Source organism: Callorhinus ursinus, unplaced genomic scaffold (assembly GCF_003265705.2).
Source record: "Callorhinus ursinus isolate GAN/ISIS: 27379988/994484 unplaced genomic scaffold, GSC_fseal_2.0 scaffold8, whole genome shotgun sequence".
NCBI classification, from domain to species: Eukaryota; Metazoa; Chordata; class Mammalia; order Carnivora; family Otariidae; genus Callorhinus; species Callorhinus ursinus.
Genome location: NW_027397070.1, coordinates 35262424 through 35283846, shown reverse-complemented (window position 1 = coordinate 35283846; position 21423 = coordinate 35262424). Strand labels below are relative to the sequence as shown.

General features: G+C 41.1%; 1 long non-coding RNA gene across 2 annotated transcripts in view; it reads right to left on the bottom strand.

Annotated features, from left to right (window-relative positions):
* LOC141373170 (uncharacterized) overlaps positions 1-21423 on the bottom strand; it is a 33358-nt gene that overhangs the window by 2476 nt on the left and 9459 nt on the right. Inside the window, exon 2 of one of the 2 annotated variants that reach the window (XR_012378871.1) lies at positions 2986-3164. The exons of the other annotated variant lie outside the window; for it this stretch is intronic. This is a non-coding gene — a long non-coding RNA (uncharacterized lncRNA). The remainder of the gene's footprint in view (positions 1-2985; positions 3165-21423) is intronic. 2 annotated transcript variants of the gene reach the window in all.

Sequence of the window (21423 nt, the reverse complement as noted above, 5' to 3'; positions counted from 1 at the left end):
ACAATGTCCCACATATGTCATTCTCACTCCTTTCATAGCCCACTTGCCCCAACCCACAGCCCAACCTCAGGAAGTCGATTGTGAGTGAGGGTGATCAGGTCAAGCTCAGGCGTCTGGAGGCACCACGCCCATAGCATCCTTGTGAGGGAAATGCCTCCGGGCCTTCCTGTCTGCAGATGCCCTCCCCAGATGGCTGTTGTCCATTTCCACTACCCAAGCCCCACCCCCCCGGGCCCGGCACACTGGGGTTGGCTCTCACAAAAGCTGCCCGGGGCCGGGCCCGCTGCATTGAATGTCATTTCTTTGCTACTGGTGCTGGGCAGATGTCCCACCGCCTTTGCCCCTGCTGGCTCATTTGCTAGCACTCTCGCGGTAACTTGGCGTAACCTACTTCATGGTGCCTCCAGTGTGGCCCAGGGTCTACTTACGGGAGAATCATTTGAGGTGTATGTTTAAAATGCAGGTTCAGAATCTCCGGATGTGAGGCCCCCCAGATGTGTTTTTCAGCAGGTACCTCAGTGATTCTCACACACATCAAAATTTGAGAGTGCCCGGAGTTCTTTGGCCACTGGCCCTATGTATTTCTATTTTATTTGGTCCTCGGGAGAATGGACTAGAGTTAATCACTCATCAGTTCATGTACCACAATTATCACTGAGGTATAGGTGACATACAAAAACCTGCCCCTGTTTAAAGTTTACAATTTGATCACTTTTGACATATCTATACACCTGTGAAACTATCTCCACAATCGAGATAAGCGTTTCTCATCCCCATTTCTTTCTCCACCATAGGTATTAACTTGAACTTCTGTGATTCCTTCCAATCCACTTCCACTGTTCCATATATTCTTAAAAATACATTATATGGTGCCATTTTGTGTGAGTGTTCTTACTTCACAAATATGGTTCTCTGCAGTGGAACTCATTCTGCTTCTTATCTATTTTATTCATCATTGAGCTTTGGTGACCCAACCAAATTTCTATACAGAAATCTCTTTTACTACTTCTGACTAGCCTAGTGGGTCATATTGTTTCCAGTTTTGCTTAACTAACTCATTGCTTTATTAATAAACACCAGGTTTCCTCCAAGTTCTTCTTTACACACACATACACACATACCATTTATGTGTTTCCTTATGATCTACATGTGTGAGTTGCACTGGGCACATACTCAGGGCTAAGATGGTATCCTTCACATCTCAGGACTGACTGCTGGGACGAGTGGCTCCAACTGTTCAGACTCACTAGCTGTTCATCTTTGCTATCCTTTATGTTAACTAACTTTCCGTGAAGTGATCTCTCCTTGATGTTTTAATTTGTATTTCTGGTTGCTCGTGATGTTGAGCATCTCTTCATATACTTGCTGGCCTTTCAGAGGTTTCCCCTTCTATGAATTGTTTATTCATATATTTTGCCAATTTTTTCTATTGTTTTCCCTGTCCATTTCTTACTGTTTTGCAGAATTTCCTACGTATAGACTTTTTTGGTTTGGGATGTTAATGATATCTTTTTCCACTCTACTGTCTACCTGTTGACTTTGTGGCATTTTTGTTGGAATAAATCTTTAATTTTGTTTTATAGACAAATCTATCAATGTTTCTTCTGCTTATGGTTGTACGTTTGGGACTTTTAAGTTATGGGTCTCCGCTAAAAGTTACAGAGATAGTCACCCATATTCTCTCCTATTAATATACAATTTCCCATTTAACATTGAGCCTTTAATACATTTGGGGTTTCTTTTTAGATCATCTGAGTGGGACTGAATGTAGTTTTCCCAACACTCTCTATTAATTGATCCCTCAGTGATTTTGCAGTGCTCCCTCTTTTTATATACCGAGTTCCCAACTACAGCTATGTCTACTTCTGGGCTCTCTATTCTGTTGCATTGGTCACCTTGCCCTCCCCCCTCCTTTTTTATTGTGGCATTGTGATATGCCTTAATATCTAGGAAAGCAAATCCCTTTTTTCTTATTTTTAAAAATTAGTTGTGTGTGTGTGATGTTTATTCTTCTATATACATTTAAAACTTGGTCTTTCAAAATTTAAAAAGTTGGACAGTAGGGCATTTTACTGGAATTACATTGGATCTGTAGTTTAATTTGTAAAGTGATATTCTTAAAGCATTGTCTCATATAACTGATGCATCACTCCATTTATTCGGGTCTTTGTTTATGTCCATTACTGGAATTCAAACTTTCTCCAAAAAGAAAAAAAGTCTTGGACATTTTTTTTAAGAATAATTTTTTTTATTTTAAGATTTTATTTATTTATTTGACAGAGAGAGACACAGTGAGAGAGGAAACACAAGCAGCGGGAGTGGGAGAGGGAGAAGCAGGCTTCCCGCAGAGCAGGGAGCCTGATGCGGGGCTCGATCCCAGGACCCTGGATCATGACCTGAGCTGAAGGTAGACGCTTAATGACTGAGCCACCCAGGCACCCCGAGTCTTGGACATTTTTGTTAGATTATTTCCTAGATAATTAGAACATCTAAATTTTCCATTCCCAATTCCTCTGGATCTTCCTGTTGCTGACTATCTGCTTGGACTTTTCCTCTACCCTGGTCTTGTTTTCCCCTTTGGTTTTTATAGCCTCTTGGTTTCCTTTTGCTTTCCTGGCTTCATTCCTCACTCCTCTGCCTCTTCAATTCTGTCTCCTCATCCCTTTTCCTTGACCTGTAGCTACCTGGTCATCAGGTGTGACCATTTAGATCTACTTTGATCAGAGGTGCTCCCTAAAGCCATAGCTGACTTGTAGCCTGAGATGTTAATGACAATTATGTCTGAGAGTAGATTATAACTTATATGGGGGCAGAAACAGGAACACTCATTTGCTTATGCTTAACACTCATATACCCAGCTTTCATAGGATTCACATGAAATTGGATTTGTTCCAAAGTGTATCAGTTTGAGAAAAAAATGTTGGCTCTTACAATATAAAATTCAAATAACAGTAACCTAAATAATAAAGACATTTATGATCTCACCTAAAAGTTTGGAGGTGGTGGGGTGCCTGGGTGGCTCAGTCGTTAAGCGTCTGCCTTCGGCTCAGGTCATGATCCCAGGGTCCTGGGATTGAGCTCCACATGGGAATTCCTGCTCAGCAGGAAGCCTGCTTCTCCTTCTCCCTCTGTCTGTTGCTCTGCCTACTATGCTCTCTCTCTTTCTGTCAAATAAATTAAAAAACAAGAAGAAGTTTGGAGGTAGTTCCAAGGTTACAGAAGTTCAATGAGGTCATTCTGGCATTTCTTCAGGGCTTTCCCCCATGGTTGCAAGATAGTTGCTATTGTTCTAAACATGATATACTCACCCCACCACATTTAAGAAGTGAGGGGCTGGGGGAGAGGTGGCTAAAGAGAGCTCTCTTCATATTTTTCTTTCTTGCCATCGAGGACAAACATCTTTCCAAGAAGCCTTCTAGATATCTCTTACCAGCTCATTAGCCAGAACAACCATGGCATACCCATTCTGATCCATTGCTGAAACAAAGGAATGGGATTGTATGATGGATTTAGACGAATTCATGATTTAGTTCTTGGGCTCATCTTTTTGCCAATGAAACAAAATCCATATTCTTTTTCTTAAAAAAAGATTTTATTTATCAGAGAGAGAGAAAAAAAAAAGCAGGGGAAGCAGCAGGCAGAGGGAGAAGCAGGCTCCCTGCTGAGCAAGGAGCCAGATGTGGGACTCGATCCCAGGACCCTGGGATCATGACCTGAGCCAAACGCAGATGCTTAACGGACTGAGCCACCCAGGAGTCCCCAGAATCCATATTCTGATAGCAAAGAACATGTGGAGAATAGCTATTGGGTTAGAAAACTAACAAATATTCCTGGTGTGGATGGCAAAAGATTTGAGGCAAGATCATCTATGTTCTTCAGTCTTAGGGCATTTCATTGCAATTGAGTTAGTGTGAGTATATCAAAACAACCTTATGGGGAAAGTGCTATTATTGACTCCTTTCTATAGACAAGGAAATTGAGACTCAAATAAGATAAGTAAATTATCCAAGGTCATGTAGTTAACAAACAGGTTTTGAATTTGAGCCCAATGTGACTTCATAAACTCTATGCTTTTAACCACTTACAAGATACTACTTAATGAGATGGTAAATACAATAGGAAGTATAGATGAACTTTCAGGATTATGTTGAGGAGGAAAAGATGGCTTCTAAAAATGGAGGACTGAAGAAAGCTTCATCGAAGAGATAGCAATTGATTGCATCTTTTTGTCCATGTTGTACGTCTTCCCTTGTGAACAAACAATGGTGGGAAGTTTTCAGTCCTTGTCAGCTAACTTCAACGTCTGGGTCACCTGTCTGTTTCTACTGTCTTTTTCCCCTTGGTTTTTCAGCCATGTGATCCTGTCCCTTGGTGTACCTAGTAAATTTTAATTGAATGCTGGACACTACGTATACTAAGTTGGAGAGAGGTCAGATGATACATTCTTTTAGAGAGGGTTCACCAGCCCCCTGCTGTAACTGACAGAATGGTGTCTGATCGTGTTCTGGTGATTTGCTGAGTCAAGGTTGAATTACAGCTCTGGTAAATCTCAATCTTGCACGGGTTCATCTCTGCCCTGGGTTTCCAACAAAAAGCCTATTGTATTCTACAAGGCCCCTCCCATGGAGGGTATGAAACTCTAATCTTAGTCTTACAAGACTGCTGAAAAACTTCCGCTCTCTTTTCAGAGGCAGGGTTTCCACTTGCATTTTAAAACCCCTGCTCTAAACAGCCCCAGTATTTGGCAAAAGTTCTCAGGAGGAAAATAGGCTGTGTGCTTGAGCCCCTCCCAAGCCCTTCACCGAAACTCTACTGGTTTCTCTCCCTTCTTAGCAGCCCTCTGCCCAGCTTTGTACTGCATCTTGCCCCAGGATTCTCAACAGGCTGCAAATGCTCTGAGAACTTGAAAGTCCTTCCCCTTCCAATGCCTTCACTTTTCCAGTTTTCCTTGCCTCAGCAGCTCTCAGCTCCCTTCAAAGGATCATTTCTGTGTTTTATTTGGCTTTTCTAATTATTCTGTGGGTAATGCTGGTCGGCCGACAGCAATTCCCTCCAACCAGAAAGAGGAGGCAATGGAGGTGGGAGGGTGGATGGATTTGAATATGGGAAGTAACCTGCTCTAAAAAGCAGCTATGATCTCCCTGTCACAAAATCCATTGGTTGTTTTCCTCATCCTCAACCTCGTTGATCTTTCTGTATTATATGGTTCCCCCTCAGAGACTCTCCATTCTCCATTGTTAATCCTTCTTTCCTTCTCCCACAGTTTCTCCTCTAGGTCCTCCTTCACACTTTCTTTTCTTGGTGTGATAAAAGGTTCAGCATCCATCGCTCTTCTTTCTCTACACATTCTTCCTTGTAAATGCACATGCTCTGGGCTTCAGCAGTCACCTCTGTGTGGATAACCCCCGGTTCTCTGCTAAGAGCCCTGCCCTGTCTCTGAAACTCCAGTCTTACTTTCATAGCCACTCTACTATGCCCACCTAGTGTGGGGGAAGGGGAGCAATTTGCAATTTCTTCTTAAAGCAAAGAAGAAGTACAAATACTCTTAGAATTAGGGGTAAGCAGAAATGCTGGTGGCAGGAATATGATAGAGGATTAGAGGAGGAACTGGCTTGCAGAATATAATGTTTCAAAAAAAATACTCAGTTTTTTTTTAGAGCCGTTTCAGATTCATAGCAAAATTGAGAAGGTACAGAGATTTCCCAATGCCCTCTGCCCCTACTCGTGCACAGCCCTTATCAACATCCCCCACCAGAGTGCTACATTTGTTGTAATTGATGAACCTACACTGACACATCAAAATCACCCAAAGTCCATAGTTTACTTTAGAATTTACTCTTGGTGTACATTCTGTGGGTTTGGGCAAATGTAAAAATGGCATGTATCCATCATTATTGTGTTATACAGAGTATTTTCACTGCCCCCCAAATCCTCTGCCCTCCTGTATATCCTTTCACACCACCATTCCTTGGCAGCCACTGCCTTCATGGTTTTGCCTTTCCAGAATGTCATACAGTTAGACTCATACAATATGCAGCCTTTTCAGATTGGCTTATTTCCCTTGGTAATATGCATTTAAGATTCCTCTGTATCTTTTCATGGCTTGATAGCTCATTTCTTTTTAGCGCTGAATAACATTCCACTGTCTGGATGTACCAGAGTTTATCCATTCACTGACTGAAAGACATCTTGGTGGCTTCCAAGTTTTGGCAATTATGAATAAAGCTGCTATAAATATCTGTTGTACAGGCTTTTATGTGGACATAAATTTTCAACTCCTTTGGGAAAATACCAATGAGAGCAATTGCTGAATGATGTGATAAGAGTATGTTTATTTTTGTAAGAAAGCACCAAACTGACTTCCAAAGTGGCTGTACAATTTTGCATTCCACCAGCAATGTCTGAGAGTTCCTATTGCTCCACACCCTTGTCAGCGTTTGGTGTTGTCAGTGTTCCAGATTTTGGCCATTCTAATAGGTGTGTAGTGGTATCTCTACACACCCATTGTTGTTTTGTTTTGTTTGTTTAATTTGCATTTCCCTGATGACATATGTCGAGCCTCTTTTCATGTACTTATTTGCTCTCTGTATATCTTCTTTGGTGAAGTATCATTAAGGTACTTGACCCATTTGAAAAATCAGATTGTTTTCTTATTGTTGAGTTTAAAACTTAAACTCTTTTTTAAAAAGATTTTATTTATTTACTTGAGAGAGAGCACAAGCAGGGGTGGGGGTGGGCAGAGAGAGAGTGCAAGCCAGATTCCCTGCTAAGTGCAGAGCCTGATGCAGGGCTCAATCCCAGGACCCTGAGATCATGACCTGAGTCGAAGGCAGATGCTTAACCGACTGAGCCACTCAGGTGTCCCTAAAACTTCAACTCTTAAAGAGTTCCTTGTATATTTTGGATAATAGTCCTTTATCATATATGTCTTTTGCAAATATTTTCTCTTGTCTGTGGCTTGTCTTTCATTATCTTGACATTATCTTTCACAAAATGGAAGTTTTTAATTTTAGTGAACTACAATTTATCGATTATGTCTTTCATGGATTGTGCCTTTAGTGTTGTATCTAAAATGTCATTGTTATACCCAAGATCATTTAGTTTGAATTGTACACTTAGGTCTATAATGCCTTTTGAGTTAATTTTTGTGAAGGATGTTAAGATCTGTGTCTGGATTCATTTTTTTGCAAATGGATGTCCAGTTGTTCCAGTATCATCTATTGAAAAGACTATTTTTGATCCATTATTTTGATCCTTTGCTCCTTTGTCAAAGATGAGTTGGTTAGATTTATGTAGGCCTATTTCTGGGCTCTTGGTTCTGTTTCATTGACTATTTGTCTATTCTTTCACCAATGCCACACAGTTTTGACTACTGTAGCTTTATAGTAAGTCTTGAAGTTGGATAGCATCAGTCCTCCAATTTTGTTTTTCTCCTCAGTATTATGCTGGATATTCTGGGTCTTTTTTCTTTCCCCATAAATTTAGAATCAGTTTGTCAATATCCACAAAATAACTTGCTGGGATTTTGATTGGGATTGTATTGAATCTATAGATCAAGCGGGAAGACGTGACATCTTGATGATATTGAGCCTTCCTATCCACGAATGGGGAATGGTTCTCCATTTATTTAGTTCTTTGATTTTGTACATCCCCAGAGTTTTATAGTTTTCCTCATATAGATCTTATACATATTTTGTTAGATTTATACCAAGAATTTAATTGCGGGGGGTGTTAATGTAAACATCATTGTTTTTTAAATTTCAAATCCACTTGTTTTTTTACTGGTAAATAGGAAATTGACTTTTGCACATTAACCTTGTAACCTGCAACCTTGTTATAATCACTTATGAGTGTCAGAACTCATAAGTTCTTGGGGTGCCTGGGTGGCTCAGTTGGTTAGGCGACTGCCTTTGGCTCAGGTCATGGTCCTGGAGTCCCTGGATCGAGTCCTGCATCGGGCTCCCTGCTTGGCAGGGAAGTCTGCTTCTCCCTCTGACCCTCCCTCTTCTCATGTGCTCTCTCTCTCTCTCTCATTCTCTCTCTCAAATAAATAAATAAAATCTTAAAAAAAGAAAAAGAACTCATAAGTTCTTCTTTTGTCAATCCTTTTAGATTTTCAACATAGATGATAATGTCATCTGGGAACAAAGACAGTTTTATTTCTTCCTTCCCAACCTGTATAACTTTTATTTCTTTTTCTGGTCTTATGCATTAGGTAGGACTTCCAGTATGGTGTTTAAAGGAGTAAGGAGAGGGGACATTCTTGCCTATTTCCTGATCTATAGTTGGAAAACTTTTAGTTTCTCATCATTAAATATGATGTTAATTATAGGATTTTTATAGATATTTTTTATCAAGTTGAGGAAGTTTCTCTCTATTCCTAGGGTTTTTTTTTTTTTTAATCATGACAGAATATAACATTTTAAAGCAAAGGAGAGAGGCAAAGGGAAGAAAATTATGAAAATGTGTTTTTTCAATGGTTGTAAGAGATTGATATGAAGTTGTTATAAAAATTCTGAAGACAGTTGTAACAAGGGGAAAAGTTTTATTATAAATTATAATATGTGAATATATTGAAAATATAAATATTAAAAGATGAAAGATTATTTAATAAGTAGTTTCAAATAACTGGCCAGTCATCTGGAAAAAATAAAATTGTCTAGAAATCTAAAACTTTAGTCCAGGATAAATTTCAGATAGATTAAACATTTAAAAGTAAAAAATAAACCATAAATGTGTAAAAATTAAGCCATAGGATTTTTTTTTTTTTACAATCTTAGATTGGGAAAGTATGGCAGAAAGCACAGAAGCCATAAAATAAAAGGACTCCTAAAATGCCAACAATAAAGTTAAAAGGCAAACAACTGGGAAAATATGTGCAACTAAAACCACAGATAAACTGATAGTTGCTCTACTGTATAAAAATCTCTTACAAATCAATAAAAAAATCAATAACATACTAGACAAAACCCTAAGGCTATTAATAGTTTCTAGGACAAAAATGCAAATTGCCTTTAAATATATGAAAATATTCTCAATCTCACTCATAATAAGAGAAATACAAAATAAAACTGTACTGAGATACCATTATTCACCTATCACAGGAACGAAAGTTAAAAAAAAAAAATAAAGGTTGGTACCATACTACATTAGCAAAGGTATGAAGACACATGTACTTTCTACACTATGGGGACGCTTTTAAATTGGGTACAATCTCTATGAGGGGAAATTTAGCAATTTCTGTCAGAATTACAAATGCTCATAACCTTATATCCCACATTTCCCTTTCTGGGACTTTGTTCTTGGTATAAATTTGCAGATGTATCAAATAACATATTAGTTGCAGCTTTGTGTGTAATGGCAAAATTCAGACAATAAATACCTATATGGAAACTGGTTAAATAAAATATTCTTTAGGCATACAATAGAGTATAATGAAATGTATCTGTAACAAAGAATGAGGTAGCTCTTTATGTACAGATACAGAATATCCTCAAGATATGAAGTAAAAATGGCAAGGTGCAGAACAGTGTGTGTAGTATGCTACCCTTCATGTAAAAATGCTCACCAAAGAATATATGTGTGTACTTATATGTTTGAATAAGTGTAAAATAACTCTGGAATGGTCTATAAGAAACTAGAACTTGTTTTTTCCCGGGACAGGAACTGGGTAGCCATGGGTGGGAGGGAGATTTCTCACTGTATATTCTTTGGTATCTTTTGAATGTTAGACCATATGACTATATTTCCTATTGAAAAATAAACTAAAAAATATCTTTAGGAAACTACACATATGTTTAAAACTTCAGTGACCTTAGATAGAAGGTTGTTGTTTTTTTTTAAGATTTTATTTATTTATTCATGAGAGACACAGAGACAGAGAGGCAGAGGGAGAAGCAGGCTCTCCGCAGATCAGGGAGGCCGATGCGGGGCTCGATCCCAGGACTCCAGGATCATGACCTGAGCCAAAGGCAGACGCTTAACTGACTGAGCCACCGAGGTGCCCAGATGGAAGGTTGTTTGCTAGAGAATGGATTTCCATGAGGTGGGAGGGGTGAGAGAGAGCCTGGATGGCTTTTCAAGACTATAGTTTGAAAATCTCGATAGAGAAAAGAAAACACAAACCTAGCACAGCTCTTCTCAAACGATCAGTTTCCTCCCCTGTCTTGGCTATAAAGCTGTTCTCCTTGGCCAGGCTCTCAGAGCCATACTTTGTCCTGCCTCTCAGCAGCCTGCTCTTGCTGGCATCTGACCTGAATGACCTGTGCAGAGCCAACCAGGGCGAGAGTGGCACTTGGGAGACATGTCAGAAACTTCTCTTCGAAAGGTCAATGCTTGCTCTGCTGCTTCTACGGCACGTGCGTGTCTACTTGCATGCTCACTACTTAGCCGTCTGTAACATGGAGAGATGTTTCCTTTCCGGGGGGAGTTTTCTAAGGACCTGGTCATTTCTAAGGAGCAAGGGCTCCTCCACATTTAACAAGTGCTGAGAAAACTTCTCATTTTCTTCCAAGCTGTTAGATTCTGAAGACCTAGGACAAAAAGATCCTTTTATTAGTAGGACCTTTTGCTGTCCTTGATAGACCCTCACTGTAACCATCTTCATCCAGCATGGTTTTAGGGGACTATGCCTTGGTTCTAGTCTCACCTCTCCATTAACTAGCTTCGGTTCAGATCTTGGTTCTAGTCTCAGCTCTGCACTGCTAGCTATGCTAACCACAAACAAGTCAGCTAATATATCTAGCACTCACCTATAAAACTAGGGGCCTTGAATAGAAGGTCTTCAGGTCTTTCCACATCTGAAACTCTATGACCTAGGGGGGAAATGCTCTCCTTTCCCCCACCTCTGAAGTAAGTAAATAGACTTTTTCTTTCTATTAGAAATAGCAGCCATTATTCTAAAAGCTTGAAGGGTCTAGGAAATAAGAACTTTCAATCTAGACAGTTAAAATAATAGTTCTAAAGGACTAACACACATGGCTTTGGGGCTTCAGTAAACTACAAAAAGGCGAGTAACGGAAGAGCTCAAGTATTTGTAAGAATTTAGAATATGGTAAAGAAGGTATTTCAAATCAGTAGGAAGGATATGGACTATTCCGTCCAAATGTTATTGACAAACTCATTAACAAGCTAGAAAAATAATTTGGGTCCCTACCTCATACTACACATCAAGTAAATTCCAGATGGCTTAAAAATACAAATGTAAAAAACAAGGGGAAAATAGAAAAAATACAGGTAAAAATGATAGAATTCTAGAATGAGAAATACCATTTTCAGCATGATTCAAAGGTAAGAAACAAAAGGAAATTATTGACACATTAGCCATTTAATGCAAAACAAAACTTCTATATGTCTAAACTACACAAAGTTATGAAAAACTGAGAAAAGAATTCACAACACATATGACAGCAAAGGGTTGATATTTTTGAATTATGACAAACTCTTAGAAACCAATGAAAAAATAAAAAAAAACCCATTAGAAAAAATATAGTTGAAACATGATCAGGAAAGTTACACAAAAAGGAAAAATGCAAATGGCCAATAAACATGAAAAATATTTTACCTCACTAATAAATGAAATGCCAATTAAAATAAAAATGAAAATACCTTTTAACCTATAAAACTGGAAGATTTTAAAAAGAGTTATAATAACTACTGTTGATGAGGGCTTGAGAAAGTAGGTACATTGGTATACTTTAAAGAGAATGTAACTTGGTTCAAACTTTCTGGAGGGCAATTTGGCAAATTGATGTAGCATTTTAAAATGTGCATACTGACATTTAAACGTTCACATTTAAGAACTTATCCTAAGGAAATAACAGGATAAATGCACAAAAATGCCTGTACCAGAACATTCTTCTTTCTTTTTTAAGATTTATTTATTTATTTTAGAGGGAAAAAGAGGGAGAGAGAGTGCATGCAAGCAGAGGACAGGGCAGAGGGAGAGGGGAAGCAGGGAGCCCCACCAGGAGATCATGACCTGAGCTGAAACCAAGAGTAGAACACCCAACTGACTGAGCCACCCAGGTGCCCCTACAAGAACATTCTTTAGTGTGTCATTTACAATAACAAAAAATTGCAGACCTAAATATTTGTCAATAGAGGAAGAGAAAGCTTCAATATTTTAAAAATATGGACAGAAATGCCCTCAACATATTAAGTGAAACTGAAGATTATATAATGAAATATACAGTAGGATCATATATACATATATTTTTTGCATATTTCTTTTGAAAATAAAATCCAGAACACCAAATGTTAATAACTATGTCTGAATGTTTTGGATAATAGGTCATCTTTCCTTTTTTAGGTATGCTTACTGGTGTTTTCTGATTATTCAGAAATAAAGAGTGTTTATTTATTTTTATCGTAAGAGAAGCAGTAAAGCTGTGACACTCATTACACAACTCAAGTATGATCCTTAGAGATGAGAAGAAAACCATCAGAGATGAGTGACGTGTGTATTTCCGTGACATGGCTTTTGTTACCATAGCAAAGCGCACGGAGTGGTGATGTCCAAGACTAAACAACTCTGTGTCTGTCAAGTGTCTCAGCAAGATCTGCTTCCTCTATTGCAGATGGAAAGCCAAATTTTCCAGTGAACTTCCCACAGAGCTGTCACTTCACCAGGTGGGCTCCAGCAATAATATTTTGAACAAGGTTTGTCATGGAGATGGTCTTTGGTTTCCATTTTCCATACAGAACAGACATCTAAGAGCAACATACAGTTCCTTCTGTCTGTCCCGCCCTCTTTCTCTACCCCCCATTCTCATTCCCTCCACTTCTTCCTTGACCTTTCTTTCTCTCCTCTTCCTTCTTTTTCTCTTTTCTTCCTCTCCCTGCCTCCCCCCTTGTTCTTTTCCAGCCATTGCCTGAGAGCTTCCCAGATACTGCGCACTGGGCTAGATGCTGAAAGCGACTTCGGAAGCCTCATGGGGGTGAGTGACTGAGCGTGTGCTCTGGGTCCCTGCGGCAGACGGCAATTCCAAGGAAAAATGGTAATCGCAGGATTTGGTGATTTACTTCACTTATTGGTGAAAAACTGGGATGGATACTGTGATTCTATTTTTAATAAAAAACACTGAAACAGTATGTGCAAAACATTTCAAAACAATACCTTTATAAGCCTGTTCCAAAACATGAAGCAAATAAATGTGTAAGTCATTAAAGATGCGAGCATTAAATATCCAGTATTAAGTTATCACAAGTGAAGTAATGAACAATATAACATTAAAAATAAGCAGTCATAAAATGAAAATTTCAATTTGAAAAAAATTATATTTGAAATATCCTCCTCCTGTTACTTGATTTTAAAAGGGAGTCCAGTTTTAAAAACGAAGTGCTTCAGTGGTGTCCCTGTTGAATTGCCAGTGTATTTTTATGACAAATTTCTCAAGTGGTGAAAATAACTCTATGATCCTGAGGAGTGATTATAGATTACCTTTAAATTATTTTCTTCTGACTCAAATTATAGGATTTCCTGCTTTATAACTGAGGATTTCTGGGGCCTCTTAAGAGTTTTGAGTGTGTGTGTGTGTGTGTGTGTGTGTGTGTGTACAAGTTTATGGTATGTGTGTATAAGGTTTGCATGGGTCTATGTGTGCCTATGTGGGTTGTGTGGAATATATGTGGGTGAGTATGTATGTGTGTGTATGCAAATTGTGTGTGGGGTCTGTATGCATGTATGTGATGCGTGTGGTGTGTGGTATGTGTGTATGTGGTGTGTGGGAGCTGGCAGAGACTAGCCAAATTCCCTCACTCTGCAGTTTGACTCTGGGTATAGATCTTTCTCTGTCTAATCTCGGCGGACTGTGGTCAGAAGGTCAGGTTTGGCACCTTGTTTATTCATGCAGGAACACACTGCCACAAAACCACAGGTAGCTTGTGAGGCCAGAGGGCTGATAGAAAGTGTCAACCCCAAGTGACCCCTGCAGCTACCAGGTCAGGGGAGGGCCAGACATTTACCTTACTGGGAAGAAACCTCAAAGAGACTCTGAGCAGCCTCGGCGGTAGGGGGCTGTCAGGGAGCCAAGCTGGAAGCCGCCTCAGAGGGGGTCCAGTCCCGTGTTTGCCAACCTGAGGATTTCACATGTTAGTGGGTAGTAAAATCAGTTTAGTAGATTGCAAAGCTCTTTTTTGGAAAGGTAGAAGAGAAAAGTGGGCCTTGCACTAGTGTGGGTAACTACAGATTCTTAGAACTTCTGTTTCAATTCTGTACGTGTGTGCGTGTACGTGTGTGTGCTGGGTTATGATGCAACATGAATTTGATATCCTTAGTTGTGGTCACTTTACATTTTTATTTTAGAGCAAGAAAATGGAGAGCGTGCAGGGAAAGAGATCTGCTTTCTAAGTTCACAGCTCACTAGTGATGGGAACAGTCTTCCCATTATATCACATATTAGAGAGCCAATAGTGAGTCACTAGAAACAATCAGAATAATGACTCCTCTCTTCCTTGTGTGGAAAATAGCACTTTTAGTCTTGTTTGAAATATGATTGTTTCTCAAAAGTTTCAAACTTCCCGGAATTTCCAAATGAGAGAATTGAACAAGTTGGCTGATGTTCAAAATTCCCTTCAACTTTGAAAATTCTAGAGTTCTAGGATCTTATGGAGGTCAGGGAGAGAGTATGTAAATGACTCAGTGGTGGGCTATGGGGAAAACCAGTTTTATCTAAAAACAGAAATGTGGGTTCAAGTGTCACCTCAGTCCCTAGGGAGTCTGTGGTAAGTCGTTGGACACCCTCTCCACTATTAAAACAGTCTGTCTCATCGTGACTGTGGGAGTCCAATGTGATCATTGTGTGAGACGCTTGGCAAAGCCCAAGAGTGAGGCAAGAGTCGCTAGTAGTGATCTAATATCTGCTCTAGTCTTGGCATCCTGTCTTGGAGCCAGTCTGAGGGGCCAGGTACAGACACTGAAGACCAACCTGGGCACCCTTCCCACACCTCTGCAAGGGAAGGCAGTGTACCTCTTATCCTAGTAAGAATTATGTCACATAACCGATTGTTATTTACTTAAAGGACTTTTTTAGTTTATGAACATACGATGATGATTCTCATTAGAAATATTAAAATCAAAATGGAGTCTGGGACTAGATGAAACACTATGTCCCGACTTTGTGCCCCTTGCACAACCCTGCCCACCTCTGCAGTCCACATCTTGACCATTGTCCCTGTCACCTGCACAGTCCAGATGTCCTGCCTTCTCTTAGGCCTTCAAACATTCCATGCTTCATCTTTGCCTTCGTGTGTGCTGCTCCCTCAGCCTGGAAAGCTCTTCCTGCCTCAATTTTCCTCTGACTAAAATTGCTCAGCCTTCAGATCTCAGCTCCATGGTTAGTTTTCAGAAGTCAAGTTAGGACTCCTTGGGTGAGCTCCCATCGCACCTTGAACCTTGCCTTGGAAGGGTTTGGGTTGTATTTTGGGTTGTACATTCAGTTGCAGAATAGTTTGATAACTGTATATCTTCTTAACCTAGAATTTCCATGAGGGAAGGGAGGCTTTCTGTCTTTAACTCCCACTCTGTCCCCAACACCAAGGACAGTGTCTAGTGCATAGTTCCATGCGTAAAAATGGCACGCTGAATAAGTGAATGTATTTGTGGGTCTATGGACCACACTCAGAAAGCATGTGTTTCATGCCCATTTGTAATCAAGTGCTATGCACATGGTTACATAGTAGGCGCTGAATGAATAAGGCAGTGCTTGAGCAACTTACTTTAATGTTTTAAATATGACCAAATAGGATTCTTCCAGAGAATGTCAGCCTAAACCTAAACCTCTTCATTGCCAGAAGAGTCTGTATTCTCAATAGGCATATCTTATGTTTTTCTGAATAACCAAATAGATGCTACAGTTTTCTTCCTGTTGCCTTTTGACCCCTCGGTAGCTGAGCAGAGAGGAAGTGAGAGAGGCCCTTCGTTTATTGTCTCCCCTTTATTGCTCATTCACTTCATACAGTGGAGATTCAAAACCTGTTGGTATTGGTCTGATATAGGTATTGTCATGTTTTCTGGTTCCATTGTGCATCTAAGAAAAAGTATGTGGGTGCCTGCCTATGAAATATTTAACAAAGAATATTTGTGTAGCATTTTGCAAAGCACCACTGCCTGTTACCTGATTTAAACTCCACAATGCTGTTATGAGCTGAAAGCATTTTCTAAATTTTATACCCAATGAAACAAGACATTAAGTTACTTGCCCAAATTAATGTAGCAAGTATTTGGGGGAGCAGGACTCAAACCTGGCTCTCTATTAATCTATAATACCCTTTTTGCATTCATGTTTCATAGGATTCATAATACTTCATAATTGTTCCTTAGATTTTATGGCACTTATTTTTCCAATTATGCCACATTGATTCATGTGATACTTATAATCACTTCCTGAGGTAGGTGGGGCAAGGATTCATCCCATTAGTAGAATGGCTTGGGGCAGATTTCACTTCTCTGCTCTCCACATGACTCTCTATGGTGGAAAGAACGGCTCCCCAAAGACGACCAAGTCTTAATCTTCAAATCCTGTCAGTATGTTATCTTAGGTGGCAAAAGAGACTTCGCAGATGTGATTAAGTCAAGAATCTTGAGATAGGGAGATTATCTCAAATTATCTGGGTGGGTCCAATGTAAACACAAGGGTCCTTATAAGAGGGGGGCTGGAGATTAGGAGAACAAGATGTGCTAATGGAAGCAGGGGTCAGAGAGAGAGTGAAAGAGAGAGAGAGAGATTTGAAGATACTACATCAAAAGCTGTGCAGAGGAGCCACAAGCCAAGAAATCAAGAAATGCAGGCAGCCTCTAGAAAAAAGATAATTCCAGAAGAAGCAGATACCACCTCCAGAAGGAACATGGCCTTGCCAACACCTTGGTTTTGGGATTTCTGACCTCAAGAACTATAATAAATTTGTGTCATTTTAAGGAACTAAGTTGTGGCAATTTGTTAGAGTAGCAATAGAAAATGAATACACTACTCTAAACAATGATTGACTTCAGTAGTTGAGAATTTCAGACATTTCTGGTGTTTTCCAGACCCCAGGCTCAGAGGGAACGGCTATGGCAGGTAAGAGACAGGCCTTAGGATGTAGAGAGAGGTCAGGATGTCACAAACTGCTGTCTCAGGAGATGTGAGGTCCTATGGTTCTTGTCTCCAAAGTCTTCCATTGGCCTCCCACTGCCTGACCCAGCCCACCTTCCTGACCTATCTTAGCCTATCTCTCCCTCACTTACCATGCTTCAGAGATATTCTTTCTGCTCCTAGAAGCCTCAGCACATCCTGTCTCTTCTGCCTGAAATACTCTCACTGCACAATTCCACATTGCACCTTTTCATCACCTCCTCAGACAGGATGTACTTGACCATCTCTCCAAAGTGGACCCCAAATCATTCTCAGCTCCATCAGTTAATTTTATCTACTTTATAACTTTCTTTATTACTACCTAAGACTATCTTCTTCATTGTTCCCTCCTATTCTCTGGTGCCCCTCACTAAAATGTCCACTCCATGAGAACAATCTGGCTCACAGCCCTATCCCAAGTGCCTGAATATATTAGCTGCTCAATAAATGTCTGTTCCCTGAATGAAGAGAACCAGAGGCAGCCTGACATCAGGAGCACCTGACTTCCCTAACTAAGCCTCTCTTCCAGCCCTCCAGAAGGAGTTTCTGCTTAAAACATGAACATTGCTAGCACTCAAGTTCTTTTCTCTCCAGGGTTCCTGGCTGCTTTGAGACACAGACCTCAGTTCCAATTGAGAAAGAGAAAAGCAGCCCCCGAGATCTGGGACCTAGCCTGGCACTCACAGCTGGCCTTTGGTATTCTCCTGTTTAACAGAAATATTTCCATAGAGCACCAACATCAGACAAGGCCACTCTGTGACCTTGATGGAACAAAGCACAAACAAGATTACTCCATAATCATGCCTGAACTCAGACAAAAATAAGAACATTGTCCAAACCACAAAAATGACCAAATATGCCCCTTTTTCCTGGCTTATAGGAGTGACTGATATTTCTTTACTAATTATAGCTTTAGGCTTATCCCACTCCTCTTAGACTTTTACATGAAAATAATCGAGATACCCAGTCATAGAATCACCCCTGCTTCTGATAACATCTAATCCAGAGCCAAGTCCCACCTCTTTGAGCCCTCCCCAAAACCCCCTGAGCCAAGCCTTGCTCCTGTAAGTTCCCTGTCCCATCCTCTGACTGAGATGCCCCACGGCTCCCCACGGCGTGTGTTAGCCCTCACTGCAACCGCTCCGGGACCCCAACACCATTCAGCTCCAGGTGATCCTGGTGACCCCTGGCTGGAGGGCATGGACGCTCTGGACCAGAAGTCAGGCCCAGCTGTTTTGCTATCTTGCAGGAAGAAATGCTAGTTGGGCCAGCTAGTCAGCTAGAAAATCCTGAACGACTTCGCCAGTGAATCAGTAATACTGGCTACCCACTGGGTGTGTACTGCCCAGCTTGCACAAGAGCGAGCGGGGTGGTGAGGCTCCAGGGGGAGCAACTTCCTGACAGGTGCATGGTGCGTAGGGGCCCAGCAGGTGCAGGGGCGGCTGCCTGGCTGTCTGCGGGGATGCCTCTGCCCCAGACACAGCTGCTCCCTGTTGCCGATCTAGTCAGGTCAATCTCCCCAACGCAGGTTCAAAAGCCAGTCACACCTTCACTCTTTTCCCTGCCCATTCTCCTTCCTGAACCAATTCCCTGGTGGAGCTTCTTAATACCTTACCCCCCCACCCCATCCCGCCCTCCTCTCAGCTGAGTTGGAGTCACCACCAAATCAGCCTCTGCCACAGGTATGTGCGTCTGTGCCGCTGGGCTCTGCACTCTGGGCCTCCTTCCCTCTTTTAAAGTCCTGCTGGATGATCCCCAAAGTCTTCTCGGTTGAGCCCAGCTGGCTACCCTGACTGATAGCAGCTGCTCTCCACCGAGCAAGCTCGGGTTACAGTAGCTGTCCTCAGCTTGATTTATGGGCTTGGGATAATCGTGTGGATAGTATGTTTGTTTAATTTGGATGGGGCGGTGAGAGTGAGGTTCGTATTGATCATTAACCACCCCCCAAGGAGAGCTTAATGCCCTGGGGCGCCGAGGCCACACCTGCTGGCTCCCTTTTTTGACCACTCTCTCCCCACTACCGGAGTCCAGAATGGTGAGTGCCCGGCACCCGGCAAGCTCTAGATGCTCTAGCAGAAGTTCAGGCAAGGACTGATTTCCCGTGAAGTTGAGGAATGATATGGATTTCTCAGGCCATCCCCCATCCCACCCCCAGGCCAGCATCCGTGCTGCCAGGAAGGTGGCAGAGGGAGCTGTTTTCAGGGATCCGAGAAGCTTCTTGGCTCTCCTGACCCGTCCCGCCCAAGTTGTTTGTTCCTAGCTCTGAGCTTCATGGCCTTCTGGTCACAAAACATTGACCCTAGAGTATTGTTTTTTTCTAGAACTGGACATTGGCCAGCCTGACAACTCCAGGGACCAGCTCACTCCTGTTAGGGGGGAGAGTTAATCTCTGATGTCCTTCTCATCAACCATCTCTTGTAAGCACCTGGTGACACTTTACACAGCAAGGTCAAAGATGTATCCAGACACTTTTATTTTTAATTTTTATTTATAGGATATAGGATATTCTCCTGCCTTAAATAGAACCAGACTGATGTAAGTGCAAGATATGGAGACATGTCCAAGATATAATGATCTTAACTGAAAAAAAGTAAAGGTTGCAAAATAGTATTTACACCATGAGCTCATTTTTATAACCCTATATATTTAATACCTTTCTGTCTAGAAAAAGAGTTGTTGAAGAGATGTTTACCAATCTGTTATAGAAGGAGAGTTATGAGAGGACTTTCAATTTTTTATAAAGTCACGTCTGTTAATTTTGCAATCAGTAACTAGTTTTTTGAAAAGCAGACTTGAGATAACAACTCTTATTTCAATCCATTTTTTTTTGCTCTATCATTAAAAGAATTTTACTTACTTAAAGGATTTTTTATGTATATCTTTAACTTTTTATTATCTGTCATTTCTAATTTATTCTTTCCTTTTAAAAACAATATCTCAGAGCACTTCAGATTTCTCACAAGCTTCACACTGATACCAGCTTGGGGAAATGCAAGAAGCAGGGATCATTGTTGAGCCCCTCAGAAAAATAGTTCCTTGGGCAAGTGGTTGAGGGGCAATTATTCATTGTATTTATTCAACAGACATTATTGAGTCCTGCTGAGCGTCAGGTTGTGTGCTTGCTACCAGGGCCAAACAGTTGACAAAAAGAGATTAGAATTTCAAGGAAACCCTCTAGGCTCTTGGGACAGTACAGGGCCTTGGGCAAGAATGGGGCATGGAGAGCCAGGCTGCCTGAATTTCGACTCCAGCGCCACCACCTAAAAGCCTCAGGGGCATATGCCAGTTAGGGTCTGGGTCAGATGCTAATAACAATAGCCAGAAATAACACAGGTTTAAACAAGATAGAAGTTTATTTTTCCTTCTCTTAAACAGACATGTCTGGAGGGAGACAGTATGAGGCTGGGACAAGTCATGGTCATCAAGGACCGAGGCCCCTTCTGTCCTTCTGCCCTGCCCTCTTTAGCTTGTGGCTTCCTTTCTCAAGGTCACAACCTGGTGCTGGGGCCTTAGCCATCCAAATCTATACTCCAGGCAGGCAGCCGGAAGCAGGCGAAGTCAGAAAAAAAGCCCATGTAAGCCCACACCCTTTTTAAGAAGGTTTTTTTTTTTGGAAGTCTAACCCAGTGACCACTACTTGCATATTATAGGGATAGCTGCCTGCAAAGGAGTCTGGAAAATGTAGAAAAATGTAGGCTTTGAGCAGTCCACATGGCCTGCTCAAGTGAAGTCAGGCTTCTTTTCACACGTAAGAAGGGGACTTTACGTCCTACCTGGGTACCTAGCTGTCTCGGCCCCAGGGTCATAACATCACCTGTTTCCCCAATACTGGAGGATTCAGTAAGATGATACTTGCAAAGCCTTCAAATGTCACTTCTCCTTTGAAACCTTCCTCAGTAAAGTTGGTCACCTTTTTACTCATGGATCCAGCAGCACATTCTTCACATGCAAATCCTAATACTGGCTGGGGTGTATTATAATTTTACATGACTCTCTCCACCACTGGACTTTGAGGCCAGGGGTGAGGCCTTATTCACCTTTGTACCCAGAGTGCCAGCACACTGTAGATTCTCAATCAATCTTTATGGAATAAATCAAAGAATTTTCCTCTATTCCTTTTTGATGGAACTTCCAGAACCAAGTTTATTTCTAAACCCAAATACCCTCCGGGCCCTAAACCTTCATCTTTGAAAAGTCACTTTTGGGTTTGGGTCTCAGGCCTGTGACAGAGTGGAAAGAAAAATAGCACTCGCTTCAAATACCTGCTTTGTCCCTTATCTTAACCTGTGAGGTTAGGAAAAGTGCTTAACCT